General features: G+C 37.0%; 2 protein-coding genes across 2 annotated transcripts in view; both read left to right on the top strand.

Annotated features, from left to right (window-relative positions):
* The window catches only part of gprc5bb (G protein-coupled receptor, class C, group 5, member Bb), a gene marked incomplete at its 5' end in the record, with an annotated part of 69,468 nt that overhangs the window by 53,615 nt on the left and 609 nt on the right, over nt 1–15,244 (top strand). The gene's annotated exons all lie outside the window — the stretch shown is intronic.
* LOC307172813 (NACHT, LRR and PYD domains-containing protein 12-like) overlaps nt 3,078–15,244 on the top strand; it is a 166,871-nt gene continuing 154,704 nt past the window's right edge. The window contains exon 1 of the mRNA XM_079895463.1: nt 3,078–3,260. The gene's annotated coding sequence lies outside the window, so the exon portion shown is untranslated. The remainder of the gene's footprint in view (nt 3,261–15,244) is intronic.

The following is a 15,244-nucleotide window of genomic DNA, read 5'->3' as shown; positions in this document are numbered from 1 at the left end:
ACAGAAAATGTAGTGATTCCTTCTGAGTGAACACGAGTGGATCTGACTGCAGTAGATGTAAAAGATATGTATAAAAATGATGTTATTTAAGCCAGCGCAAATACCTGTTTACATCCTGTTTTTCGGTTGAAGTCCAAAGTAGTCGATTGCCGAGTTCACGCGCATAGGTTTAGTTACCTATGATCACGCGCGTGAACTCGGCAATCGATTACTTTGGACTTCAACCGAAAAACAGGATGTAAACAGGTATTTGCGCTGGCTTAAATAACATCATTTTTATACATATCTTTTACATCTACTGCAGTCAGATCCACTCGTGTTCACTCAGAAGGAATCACTCACATTTTCTGTGCACTTGTAATGACACATCAAGGATGTTAAGAGCCTAAAAGCAGGTTTAGTACTTGCCCTATTGAAGTCAACAGGGTGCAAATTTTAAAAATAGAATAACTCGGTGTAGGCAACACCGATTTTTGTAGTTGTTCTCTGTATTGACAGCACTCCAAATGTACAATAAAATGAGCTCAATGTTAAAATTGACCGGAGTTCTCCTTTAAGACATTTATTTTTCTTTTGGTGGTCCAGCCTGAGACATGCACAAGCCTTCTGCATTTTTGTTTTGCTTTTCCCTTCATTGTACCCAACCGTGATGTCTGAACCGAGGTATGAACCGAACCGTGACTTCTGTGTACCGTTCCACCCCTAAAAGAGAGTGGAGAGTTTTCAAAGAACAGTGGACCAACGATTATTTGTGAAGAATAACTTTAAATAAAACAAAGCGTGAAGACTCGATTACAACTTTTGCAAACCACTAGTAAAGATAAACAAATATGTGCCAGGAATCAAGTGTTGATATAGTAGTGTGGATATAGTAGTGGGGATGGCTGTGCCAGGCTAGTAATCTCTACTACACAATGAGGCCTGCTGGTGGTCATTTTGGTCTGGGTCATACAATTCTATGTTATATAGCTGACCCGGCCCCGGCCCCCCATCACAGTCAGGAACGATAATGTGGCCCCCAGAGAAAAAAGTTTGGTGACCCCTGATATAGAGCATGCGAGTGTGAAGAGTCTCTCTGATTTAAAATATAATTATAAACTCAAGACACTTCTGTAAGTAGCCTATTGATTCATATAATAATGTCAGTTGAACTAGATGTGTCAGCAATAATGTCCCATAATGCACATTTGTGTTTTATTTTACTGAGATATTAAATGATGGTGAATATGGGACCACTACAGACTGCCCTGGTAAACTCTACATTATGGGGACAAAATGTCTCCACAAAGATGGCAATATCCGAAATCCTGGTCCGTGTGGGGACATTTTTTGGTTATTATTCTATAAATTATACTAAGTGATGTTTTTTTTTTAATTGTAAAAAAATCAGAAAGTTGTGTGTGATGGGAAGGTTTAGGGGTAGTGTTAGTATAAGGGGAGAGAATATACAGTATGTACAGTATAAAAAATCATTGTCTCTAGAAAGTTCCCATAAAACATGAAAACATGAAAATTTACATTTTTTTGTGTGTAAAATTCAGTTATTCAAATATTGTATAATCCTGTAGCCTGCTGGTGATGAGGTTAAAACTCTTATTTGTTGATTGGGATATTTATAAAATTAGTGGATGTTCTTAAAAATTGTATTTGTATGAATTATTTGCACGATGTCCAAACGCATGTTCACTATTCCTGCTTGTGATTCTTGATCTGACCTGCAGAGGACAGTCAGCCACAAAATAAAACCGCCACAAAATAAAACATTTTAAAGGTGCATTGCGCAACATTTCATGTTAAAAATACCCGTTTTTCTAACCCATACATGCTTAAACAATTGCCTGATGGGCGGAATCACTGCCCCTTCTCTGATCACTGCGATTGCCTCTATAATCCTGTACAGTAAAATAAATAAGAGGGATTCGGGTCGGAATTTGAGACTGGGCGTGACGTCATGCGCGTTCAGTTGCAGTGTTGCAGTTTCGCTTGTCGCCAGAGGGGGCATAGTTCTGCAAAAACTCAGAGACTTGCGCAATGCACCTTTAAGAGATAATTGCGACTTTTTATCTCACAATTGCGAGTTTACATCTCGCAGTTCTGACTTTATTTCTCAGAATTGCGAGATATAAAGGCAGAATTGCGTGAAATAAAGTCGCAATTGCGTGTTATAAAGTCAGAATTCTGACTTTTTTTTCTCGCAATTGCGACTTTATATCTGTTAAGATGTATAAATATTATGCTTTCATTTGTATTTGTTTTACGGTCTGTTTTCAGTTTTGTTATTTTTGTGACCCAAATCATGTGACCTAATCAGTGACTGAATGATTGCAGGTGTTTTTGTTTAAATAAAGTGTGCCAGTCAGAGAGACGTTGTTGCGTGAAACATTGCGAGTGTTGTCTGTGTACTCTGCTAACAATATCACGCAATTCTGACTTTATAACACTTGCGAGTTTATATCTCGCAATTCTGACATCTTTTCTCAGAATTGTGAGATATAAAGTCCAATAATAAGGAAAAAAAATAATATATATATTTTTTTACCTCAGAATAGTTTATATCTCACAATTCTGACTTTAGCCTATAACACGCGATTGCGACTTTATATCATGCAATTCTGACTATATCTCCCAATTGCGACTTTATTTCTCAGAATTGCGACTTTATTTCTCACAATTCTGACTTCATATCTCGCAATTCTGGGGAAAAAAGTCCATTCTGACTTGATATAACGCAATTGTGAGAAAAAAAAAGTCAGAATTGTGAGATGTCGCAATTATTATTATTATTATTATTTATTATTATTATTATTATTATTATTAATTATTTATTTATTTATTTATTATTCAGTGGCAGAAACAAGCTTCCATACGAAGTTGAGGAATCTTTAACTCTTTCAAACTCCAGCAGTAGCAGTACAAACGCAGGTTTGTTGTTTCCATATTCGTCGTCTTTTGTTATTAATGATGGGAATCTCTCTTCATCAGCTTTATTTGATGTAGCCTAGATGAAAAGATGCATGCTGTTTAAACTGCTCCTCATAAGAAACCAGAAAATGCCCTTCCCCACCCCACCAGACTCCGTCCCTTTCCTGTCCGTGTTGTTCATCAAAGTGAAAGTAAGATCCTGTGCTGGCATTTAATGAAGACGGAAGCATCTCGACAGTCGACACTAATATAAAAGTGTTGAGTTTCCTCATTTAGATTTTCTTGATGGAACATCAAGATGATCAGCATGACCTGTCAACAGATACATTTACACACAGGTGAGTGTTATGCAACAGTAATCGCTTATTTTCCTGGCGCCGCGTCCCACTCCACGACCATTTTGTTTTGCTAATCAGGCCTACATTTTTTTTTTTACATAGGCTACATCTTAATATAATGCTAAATACATGTTTACGGTTTAAAGTAGACTAATTAATTTGCATTCAGAACGCCAATCTGTGACAATCTTCCTTTTAAAAACAATAGTTACATTTTTGTATTCGAATATTTAGCTCCTGACATCATAGGCCTACAGGAGTTTCAAAGAGTTGGTTTTCTCTAATAGATTTATCAGCACAATATAAACCTGTCTTTTGATAGTGTTTACATAGAAACGCATAAATCGGAGTGTGAGGACATGAATAGCTCCGGGTATTATGTCACGGGTCTCATAATCTCAAAATTATAATTTTGAGAGACCCTTGACGTAATACCCGTAGCTGTTTGTCCTCACACTCCGATTTATTTGATAGTGTTGATGTTTTAAAACAAAAATGTAACAATAATATTATAAGGAATGCTCTTCTTGGTTCTGTGTCTTTTCCTGCAGCAAGATTATTTTGGTCTTCTTTATTTGTTGATATCTCTTGGGTTAAAGCATGGAAATTGCCAAGTAAGTTTTGTGTCAATAACAAAATTAAGGAAGTGTCTTACAAAATACTTCACAGAATTTATCCTGCTAAGCATGTTTTGGAAAGATTTAAGCTTAATATTTCATTTACTTGTGAATTTTGTGCACTAGAAAAAGAAACAATTTTGCACCTGTTTTTTCACTGTATTTACTCAAGATTATTTTGGAAAGATTTAGAAAACTTTATTAATAGAAAACTGAAGTGTATGATGGAAATTTGTGTTTTTGATGTGTTTTTTTATACTCAGAATGACAATTTGGAATGTAAAGAACCACATATTATACAGTTATTTATTTTATTAGGAAAATACCATATACATAAAAAGAAGTGGGCTCAAGGTAAACTAAATTTTCCACATTTTATAAATGACTACATTATATGTACATCTTTTGGAACAAGCTAAAAACAAAAAAGCAATGAAAACATGTAATGCTTTGAAAGCACTGGATTTTATGTAAAAAAAAAAAAAATTTTTTATTTTTTTTCATTTCCTGGCTGCTAATGTTAATATGATATTGTGAATTATGTAATACCTCTTGCTCTTGTGGCATTGAATAAAAAAATAAAATAAAACACTATGCGTTTAAACCTAAAACCAAAACAAGCCATGTATGGCAGGCGATCGGGGTCAAAAGTCTTTAAACAAAACGTGATTTTTGACCGCGTCAACACACACCAGCCAATGAAATTGTTGTATTTGAGACGACATTTGCATATGTGACGTGATGGTACATTGGTATATATGTATTGTTTTATGGTGTGTACTTTACTCTTAATACCTTTTACCTATTTATTTATTATTCTCAGGTAAGGTAAAGAAAGTCAAATCTGACCTAAACCGTAAGCATTCAAGGTACTTACAATTTGGTCAGAAGACTCCCCTGTGGTATGTTCACATTAAAAGTCTTCCAGCATCATAAATCTAAGTCTCGGTAGGCATATTTTGTAATCAATTAAATTTATTTTAATTGGTTACTTTGGTTTTATAATAAACAAAAATATAAAGGCAAATAAAACTTCATCGTTTAAGTATAAAATACAATAATCACGTCTTGAATCAAAGGTGTAGTAAGCTCTGGGCTTCTTCTCTTCTGCTTGGGGTTTCTTGTCCTCAGCTCTGGGCTTCTAGGCGTCGGGGGCACTGGCGTATCAGTATCCCGAGGGGCAAATCAGTTCTTCAGTCTTTTATACTTCTGTTGTTTACAACAGGCGTTGGGTTGTCACTCCTTCAAACTCTTCCAAAGTTTCCCAGATCCTTCTCCAGGCAGGTGCAAGCGGTCCACCTCTTCATGTCCTTGAACTCCAGTAAACTCAACTAAGATGGCTGAGTTCATTTAAAGTTCTAGGAGTCCTCTAGCGCACACACATAATAATCACACTTTTCTGCTCCTCTCCACATGGGTTGGCACAGTCACATATACATACATAACCAATTACTGTACATCTATGCCAAACAATATAAGCCATCTTTTACAAACAAAATAAATAACAACATTGAATACAATGCATTATATCCAATACATTAGCTAAATATGTGTAACAAAAAGGAATCTACAATAAACAAGGAGGCAGGTAATTGCATTTTCTTGATATTATACAACAGTATACAAACATCAGATGTCATGTTTATTCATGAAAGATGTCGTAATGGTATTCTGGTATGCATGTATGCAAACATCAGACATTATATTTGTTCATGAGGGATAATGCATTGGTACGTTGTGAGTGATGTCAGTCTTATGTCATGATTTGTCATGCCCTTTTAAGTTGTTCGTTAACGTTCTTTCTCAAGATAGAAAAGTCAACAGCTTAAACGATGCCTCTTAGAATGGCTCTTTTATTTTAGCAAACTGCCAAAAAATCTTTTCAGACTGTGTGCAGCTGAACCAAGAAAAACTTAAGATTGCATGGAGCTGATAAGCATGAATGGCAGAAGAAAAAGACTGCAATTAAAAAACTAAACGAGAAAATTATTTTAATGCAAGCAATAATTAAAAAAAACCAGCACACATCAGCTGTGGAATAAAAGAAAAGAAATGCACGATTAACTAGATTAAGGCATACTCCTGTCTTAATTTAAACCCTGTCTAGTGTCCACCACCCCCAAAGGTTTCATTCATCATTAATTTCATATTCTTGCCACTGCAACTTATGGCTTCCTAAAGACAGGTTTATGGGTAAATAAATGAATAATAATAAAAATATACCAGGGGCCCGTTCTTCGTACTTTGCTTAAAACATCCGAGATCAAATGAGACATCCAAGATGATATCATCGTGCTACTCATGATCTGGCTAATTAGGTTCTTCGAACACACTTGCCGGATATGATTAGTATAGCTGGGTTGAGTTATCTGAGATAATTGCGCGTTAATGCAAAGTTTAAAAGGGGATATGTATCGATAGTAGAAACATTGATCAGCAACGCTGCTATTGGCTGCTCAGCGTGGCCAAAGAGCGCGCTCAGTTTTTCTCCTCAGCAGAGCAAGAACTAATAGTCGAAGTTTATTCGGAATTTTAATGTTTAATCAAAACGCCAGGGAACACCTCAAAGTCTGCAAAAGCCAGGAGAGAGGGCTGGCAAAAAGTAGCAGACAATTTAAATCCGTTAGAAGTGGCCATGTTAGATGTTTTTATCACTTATTAGCCTATATTTTTGTATTTTAATAATTGCATAATTACTTTGTTCATTGTAATGTCAGTCACCACACTAGAACATGGGAACTAATAAAAGTGAAGTACAAAAATATTCTACATAATGGTAATTTTTAGTTAGTCTCTTTTATAAAAGGCACTGTTAAATAAATGGCTGTCTGTTTATAAAAGCAACCAAGAAAAAGGCTGAGAAAAAAAAAATAGAAAAGATCTTAGTAGCCTACACTATAAAATAATTTTTGCTGCATTAAATTAAGCCCATATAGTCCTTTCAACTGTTAAATCTTGAGTAATGATGAATTGCTTTGACTTGTGAAAGTGAAAACTGATAAACTTATGTTAATGTAAAAATATTTTGCCATGAGTTATTGATCACATTTTTCCCCAGTGTAGTTCATTGTAATGACATTGTGTTTTCCTCGTTTGTGCACTTTTACATAATACCCCAACACTTGTATCTGTTCCCAAGAAAGTGGTGGCTGAAATATGTGCAGTAAGTGGACATTTTCTAACTTTCCAAAGGAAAGAAAGTATAAGACTTTGTAATGTCCATTTGTTTCCATTGCACTGGACAGTGAATAAACCCTCTCAGATAACTGTCATATGGAGGAACTAGCCTACCTGCAAGTGCATAAATAACTTTACTTCATTTATCCTTGTATGCTTTATGGCTGCAATATAAGTTGCAGGATTCCACATCTACAGAAAGGCCTACAGAAGAGTCTGCACACACAGAGGAGACATAGGCCTACAGGTGGGCAGTGTATAGCCAACTTTTCCTTTTTATTTGTTGCATGAGGCATGTGTCTAATATCTGTTGTTGCATGCACTTGACCACTGGCTTTTCTTTACAAAGAACAATTGAAATAAAACTCAAGGAACTAAGCATATTTGTCTTTTATAAAACATTTAATGAAAAGTGTTTTTTTTTTTTTTTTTTTGTGGCAATGTTGTGTAATATGGCACATGCAACAATGTCACAGGCCCTGTCAGGTGTGCAACACTGACATCTTCCCTTTAGTTAGCCAAAGTTCATTTCATTGTGTGCCCTTGTCCTGGCTAGAGCTAGCCTGGGAAAACCCAGACTACTTCCGGCGAATTTTAATTCTCTCTCCAGGATAGTCTGGAGAAGAGCCCATTCAAACTCATTACTGTGCCGCTGAAATCGCGGCACCAATCAGAAACGTTTGGGGAGGGATTTACATGATGACGACAGCGCAGCGACGCTGAAGGAGTTCTCACGCAGTGAAAAATACATTGCGGAGCAGAGAGGAGACTGACAACACGCTGGCAGACAGGACAGAGCAGGCTACTTTTCGGTTACGTTTGATATTAAACATATTAAACAAAGTCTCAGCTTTCAAATTTGGTAATTTTTTAAAAGAAATTTAAACAATAAATACCGTTTTGTTGCTCTTTAATGTGCCGTGACAGATCGCTGTAGAGCATCAGTTAAAGCTGTTCTTGTGAACCGATCATCTCTTCCTTCTAGTTAATTTATAGCCTCAAATAAACATGAACAAACATAAGAAGGAATGTTGTTTTAACCACTGAAAGGCCTTCAAATCCTCCTATGTTAATCTACTCTCCTGACTGCTTTGTCGGACAAAATGGCGGATGGCGAAGTATGATTGGTCAGATCACCTGTCAATCAAGCTGAGCTACGTCGGTTGGTGACGCCCCTTTGGAAATGATTTGTCTACATAGCTTCTCTAGACCCTACACTCAGTTTCAACTGAGAAGGGTCTGGTTTTAACCAGGCTAGGCTAGAGCTGCACTGTAACTGGTTTGGGTCAGGGAATGGGGTCATAAAACACCTGTCTGCAGGCAGGATCATGTCATAATCACCTATGAAAAAATGCAGTTCTGTTAGGATCAGCATAAGTGTATGTAATACAGTGAGCTTGATATTTAATTGTGGAACTTTCCTTACCACTTTCAAATAATGTGCATAAATGTGAATCTCTGAAAATGCTTAAGTCATGCACAGATCCTGGCCATTTTGCTTTCACATTTGTGATATGGAAGATTTTAGTCAACTGCCTTTTTTTTATTTGATATAAAATGTTACTAATCTGGAATATTAAGACATTGCTTTACAACATTGGGTCTTAAATGGCTTGGAAATGCCACAAAAAACCTAAAACTGTTTTTTAAACCTAAAAGCGCCAGGTAAACTCCGAATGACTAGCCTGGTAATACCAGACTCTGCTACTTCACTTTGCTTCGTAGAGAGAGTCTGGAATAGCATAATAGAGAAGTGTTTTCTCTCTCGCGGGGGGCGCTTGTCTGAAGTTTAAAATCATTGGTTACCCGTAAGCCAATCACATAACGTTTGGTTATGGCGTGTGTTATGCGCCGGCTCAGCCGCATCTAACTTCCACTGTAAACACATGTATGATGCAAAAACTAAACCATCGAGCGAAATACCGGAGTGAACATGGCTGTGAACGACTTTTGCAGATTATGTGAAGTAAATCTACGCAAGTACGCATTCACCACGGTACAATCAGCGTCTACGTCACGGCTCTCAGCCCGCCCTCTGTTCGTTGATTGGCCCGGCTGTTTTCAGGCCGGTGGAAAACTGAAAGATACGCTGCTATCTCAGACTGACTACAGGAGCGAAATGAAATTAGCGGAAGTAGGAAGTCTGACGTAGTCAGGCTACCGAATGACACGACAGACAGCACTTTCCATCAAGTTCTCCGCATCTCCAATAGTGTAAAGGAAAGAGCCACTCGCAAATAATCTTAGGGCAATGCAAACAGTTTGTGCTGTAGTTAAAGCCCGACTCCGACAAGTCGAAAATAAATGTGCGTTTCCAAAAAATTAATAATGTAAACGACAATCTCACGAGTCACGAGAAAAAATATATATCTCAGAAAGTGCACTTTCGCTGCGCTGGACTTCCCGTATCAGCTCCGCTTATGAAGCCATGCACAGTCTAATCCTGTTAACATGAAATAAGCCTGCTCCCGAGCAGGTTTAAGCTTGCACACCTGTTGCTATGACAACAAGTCCAGGATGAGCGTCGAAGAACCAAACAATCCAAGATCATGCCAAATCGCCAACAATCAAATCCAGCTAACTGAGTTAGCGACGTACGAAGAACGGGCCCCAGGGCTCAACATTAAGCCTTTTCATTTGATTGTCCTTCGGTCGGTCATTCACTTGTCCGAGTAAAAACATTAGTATGTCCAGGAAAAAAATTTGATTTTTTTTTTTTTGTGTGTGTGTTGTAAATATAATTTAACCTACTCTGAATCAGTATTCTCATCAGTTCAGTCAGCTTTAACATATATAAATCGGCATATTTATGATATTTTAACCTTTTATAAAGAGCATTTTTCCCTAATCGTTTTAAAGGAACACTCCACCGTTTTTTTAAATAGGGCTTATTCACCTTCTTTCCTACATTTAGATTGGTGGGCAAATGCATTTTTGTCTCAGTGCATGCATTGTTTTAGTTTGACAGGATGGGCGCTAGCTTAGCTTAGCTTAATGAATGGAATCCTTTGTTGCCAGCTAGCATGTCCTGAGTAAAAGTGATAAAAAAAAATAAAAAAAACCCACCTAATTACTTCTTGTGGCCTGCGTATTCACAACGAGTACAAATAGTGATGCAGATTAACACTAGACGATTTCCTAGGCAGATATTGACTTGGGACTATATTAGGGGGAAGCACAGGCGAAGCACTGCTACTTGGGCGCAGAGATATCACGCTACACATGAAATGTGAATATGTGGTATAATATGTGAATGTGAATACAGGTATAATATGGGTCGATCTATACATGCGTCATGTTTAAAATAATCACTTACTCTGTGGATATCGGTCCATTTGGCGTGGGGCGTTTTTTCCAGTTCACTTTATCACACCGGGAAAAAAAATCGAGTACTGCAGGATGGATCAATGCCGTGAAATCCAGCTGTGACATAACTGTGGGCATGCTCATCTTGATCTGACACGTTGAGCCTTGTCATCGTTGGCAGTAACTTGTCCCACTCGCCACAGCACAGACATTATTTCAGTCGGCATAGATTGGCATATTCCCCCACATTGACACCACCAGTTTGTGTTGGCTCTCATCCTCACGTCCTTAGGCTGTTGAGCGATCGCAACCTCCTCCTCCTGTCGTTCTATTTCCAAAGCACGCAGCTCATCTTCTGAAAACTCTGGTTCAGGGATGGAAGTCACTCTCTTCGTCTCTCACAAAATCAGCCATGTTCATCGCCATTCATGTACTGTAGGAAAAATAGCCAGCTACTATTCACGGCAGTATGTTGACAAAAGTCGTGGGATTGTGTTGCGTGATATCTCTGCGCCCAAGTAGCAGTGCTTCGCCTGTGGTTCCCCCTAATATAGTCCCAAGTCAATATCTGCCTAGGAAATCGCCTAGTGTTAATCTGCATCGCTATTTGTACTCGTTGTGAATACACAGGCCACAAGAAGTAATTTAGGGGTTTTAAAAAAAACATGTATCACTTTTACTCAGGACATGCTAGCTGGCAACAAAGGATTCCATTCATTAAGCTAAGCTAAGCTAGTACCGACCCTGTCAAACTAAAACAATACATGCACTGAGACAAAAATGCATTTGCCCACCTATCTAAATGTAGGAAAGAAGGTGAATAAGCCCTATTTCAAAAAACTGTGGAGTGTTCCTTTAAAGGTCCCATTGCATGAAATTTTCACTTAATGAGGTTTCCCTGGCCTGTCTATGGTCCCCCAGTGGCCAGACGTTTTGATGGATGTAAACCAAGCCCTGGGTATTTTTGAGAAAATGAAAGCTCAGACGGGCGAATCTAGAAATCTTCCCCTTAAGGTCACCTCTCCTTTCTCTTCTTTGCCCGCAAAGACAATTTGCCCCGCCCCTGAGAAAATGAGCTGCGCGAGCACGATAATGGTTTTTCCTCGAGACATCATGGCTTGCAAACGAGCGAAGCATGGCAGTTGCTCAGTGTTTGGATGTACAAATGAACACAAAAGTATTTTTTTAGTTCCTTCATCCGAGCCTCTGAAGAACCAGTAGGTTATGTGAATGTCTGATGTGTAATTGTTCAAGTTCAGACAGATAATCATTCTCTCAAAGTCATTCAATACTGTTTATGCATCAGTAAATCAAGTCAGTGACTAAATTATCAACTTCACGTCGTTTCTAGTAGGATGAAAATAATCTTACTTAAACTGTGCTTAATATACACAGAAAGTGATCAAAGAACGATCCCTTTCCAATCGCCCAAGCTGTTAATCACACAGGGCGAGTTTATCTGGACACTTGCCAAAACTCGTTATGAAATCAATGACGCTGTTACGCTGCACAACAAGATCTTACTGTACTTACCTCATGTTTGCATTGGTGAAAGCAGTAATGAGAGTACAGAAACTGCGTTGCAATGATAAGATCTTCATTCACGCGATTAGAAGGCTGTCATCTTCTCAATGCTCATCACTGCAGCCTTTTATGTGATGGGAATAGATCTAAATACTTTAAAAACTTCTCACGATTCGTTAATCCCGATAGCTGTAATAGTAAAAACGTATAATAGCTGTAGTAGTAAAAGTCTGAGAGAGTTCCACATGTAATGCTAGATATTTCATATGCAAGCATGTCAGCCAATCACAGCAGTCTCACACAGACACGCCCCTTCAAACAGAGCGTTCAAAGGCTAAAATCAGGCTAGGAAATATGCCTTTTATTTCTAAATTATAATAACTTTTCATCTAAAAAACATACTAACATTATAAGGGCACCCCAGGAAACATTCTAAAATAATAAAATAATCCATGCAATGGGACCTTTAAATATATGCTTAATCTTTCATTTAAAATTCTTATTGATCAATAAATTAAAATAGAGTAATAAGATGCTAAAGGGCTGTTACCAATCAAATTAAACTGCATTAAATAATGTAGCCTATTGAGATTATTTTAAATATTTACAAATAAGAAATATTTTTTTTATATAGAAATAATATTTATAAACCACCAGTAGGAGGCGGCAGGCGGCCGTCTTAATCAGTGAGTCATTGAGTCATTTATTCAAACGATTCATTCAAACGGCTGATTCATTCAGGGATGAGGCGGTTGTAAATGAATAGGAATTCATTGAATCTTTGACTCAACTGATTCGTTCAAAACACTGAATAATTAGGTAATGAAACAAGGTTGAGTTTTCATTTGAGATGCGCTGTGGAACTATTTTCGCTTCTGAAACAGAACAAAAAAATGCCAATATTGTGTCTAAAGTTCAACTGACTTAATATTAATTACTACTTGTTTATTGAACTGTAATATGAAATCAGTGTCACATTTTCAATCGTGATGGTATTCAGCGCTCTTGGTCGTGTGATGTTGCTTAACTCTATCATGTTATAAATATAACTCCACATTTTGAATGTTTCATTTGTTTCCAAATTAGGCGCGCACAACCTTGTTATCATCAGTAGCCTACATTATATATTATATTAGGCTATTGTATTCACTATCAGTCGCCACTTACACTAAATAAATGCAGAATAGTAATTTTTTTTATTGACGTTTTAATCAGGCTATTTGTCCGGTCGGGCAAGTGAAATTCTCTTTCATTTGCCACTTGCCCCTGTAATGCATATCAAAACATTTTAAATATGATGTACTAATTTCATTATAGCACTCATCAGCCTGCAGCATCCAAGACGATGTTTACTGAGTGTAAACACAGAGACAGAACAGCACAAACTATAGGGTCATAGCAGAACTCATGTCTCCATTTGTGTTTAAAATGGTTAGTTAATAGACTTTAAAAACATTTATCACCACTTGTGATTCACAAAGTAAAAATGAATTTTAAGAAGTTTGTTTCTATCCAGTTGGCTATTGGCTTTTACTGATAAAACAGACACTTTACTCTTGTTCTGAGGACATAGTTTAACCCCGTCTTATTTGACTTTTCTTTTAATTTGTTTACACAACAGCTCTGACAAAAAAATAAAATAAATAAATAAATAACTAAAAGGTTTTGGGTTGAACACCAAATTACAAAAACCTTAGTGTGTGTGTGTGTGTGTGTGTTCAGTTATAAATATCTGTGTAAGTTATATAGTTTTGAAAATGATAGGCCAATAACTTAAAACAAACATTTAATAACCCATATAAATAAATTATAATTGTAACGAAATCAGCTCAAATGAGGGGAATGTATAATTAATAATCAATATTAATTAATCATACTGGTTATGAGCCATATTAATTACACATTTTAAATCACAGAAAAAGGGAATACATAGCCCGTATATTCGTATCTCTATATATAGATAATTAACCACAACGAATTACACTCAATTATGAATATACAGATTTGTGAAAATTTGTGAATGCCTACAAAATTAATTGTCACATTGAATAATTTGTTCGTCCGCCAAACGAATTATGCGAGTTTCTTATCGTCTCTCAAGGAGGATTATTCTTCTTATAAACTCTCAAGAAAGGCTATTCCTTTGACAGGAATAACTTTCTTGTTTTATAAGATTATTAACTCGTAGGCTGATCACACATTATAAAGCTTGTAGCTAAGATCACACATTTAAGAGGCTTTGTTCTATGAGCAGGATACAGAGACAATCAAGCGTATAATGGGTTTTTAATAAATGAAACTATAAACATACAACTACATTTAACAAAGAATACATATATGAATAGTATAATGGAAGTAAATAAAGAAAGAAAGAAAGAGCAGATCACAGAATGGCAAACAAACATATCAAATGAACCTTTGAGAACCAGCAATACGACCAGGTGATACGACTAATACAAAAAGCTAAGAAGCAAAAGTAAAACACAAAACAAAACAGAGAGCGGATAAACTTGAAGAGAAGACAAGACAAGACCGAACTAAGAACTCTATGATGGCGTGTGCATCCTTTAAGGAGTTTGAAGGTTGTCCCCTTCCTGGGTATTTCAACCAATTGGATCAAGAAATTTTGAGCGGGAGAAAGTTTCTTTGTCTCTGCTTGACGGCCTAATTTGCATGGTTTATGACGGTGTTAGGTTTTGTCATTTCTACTCCAAATGATGGTAAAGACAGTATAATACATTTTATCATAACCTACTACATATTTTTAGCTTAGGCACACCGAGAGGTTTAATTAGGTACCAAGATTGGTATATCTGGAAGATACAAACGAGATACATTCTTATTCTTTAAAATAAGCACTTAGAGTTCAACTAACACAACTAGGAAGTCACACTAGACTCATACAAGGGGCTAATCATACATGCATACAGGAATACATCATATACACTTTTGAATCACTTATATTCTGAGTTAAATGCAAAGAATGTTGGTGTGTGTGTGTATTTGGCATCTCAGAGGAGTCTCTTCGAGCCATCTGGACTTCTTGCTTGCAGAGAAAGGGGGTTTGAATTGATTACGATCTGTTTGAAGCTCACAGAGGAGTTTGGAGGTGTTTCTGTTAAACTTCCACTCGGCCACAAACGTGTCAAAGGGGCAATTTGATTCAGACTCATCGGCGCTAAGCTGTGATTTACATTTATGAGGTCAATGGTTAAAAGCAGGCCAGCTGACAGTCTTGCCTGGGCCCGGGACGAGATAATCTTAGATGGGGCCCCCCCCAATATTTAGGCTATCTATTAATAGCCTAAATATTCAAATGAAAATTAACAATCCTGTAGAAGTGCAGTTTATTAATAGTAG

This window comes from Squalius cephalus (assembly GCF_949319135.1).
Source record: "Squalius cephalus genome assembly, chromosome: 2".
Taxonomy (NCBI): domain Eukaryota; kingdom Metazoa; phylum Chordata; class Actinopteri; order Cypriniformes; family Leuciscidae; genus Squalius; species Squalius cephalus.
This window is presented reverse-complemented; position numbering and strand designations above follow the sequence as displayed.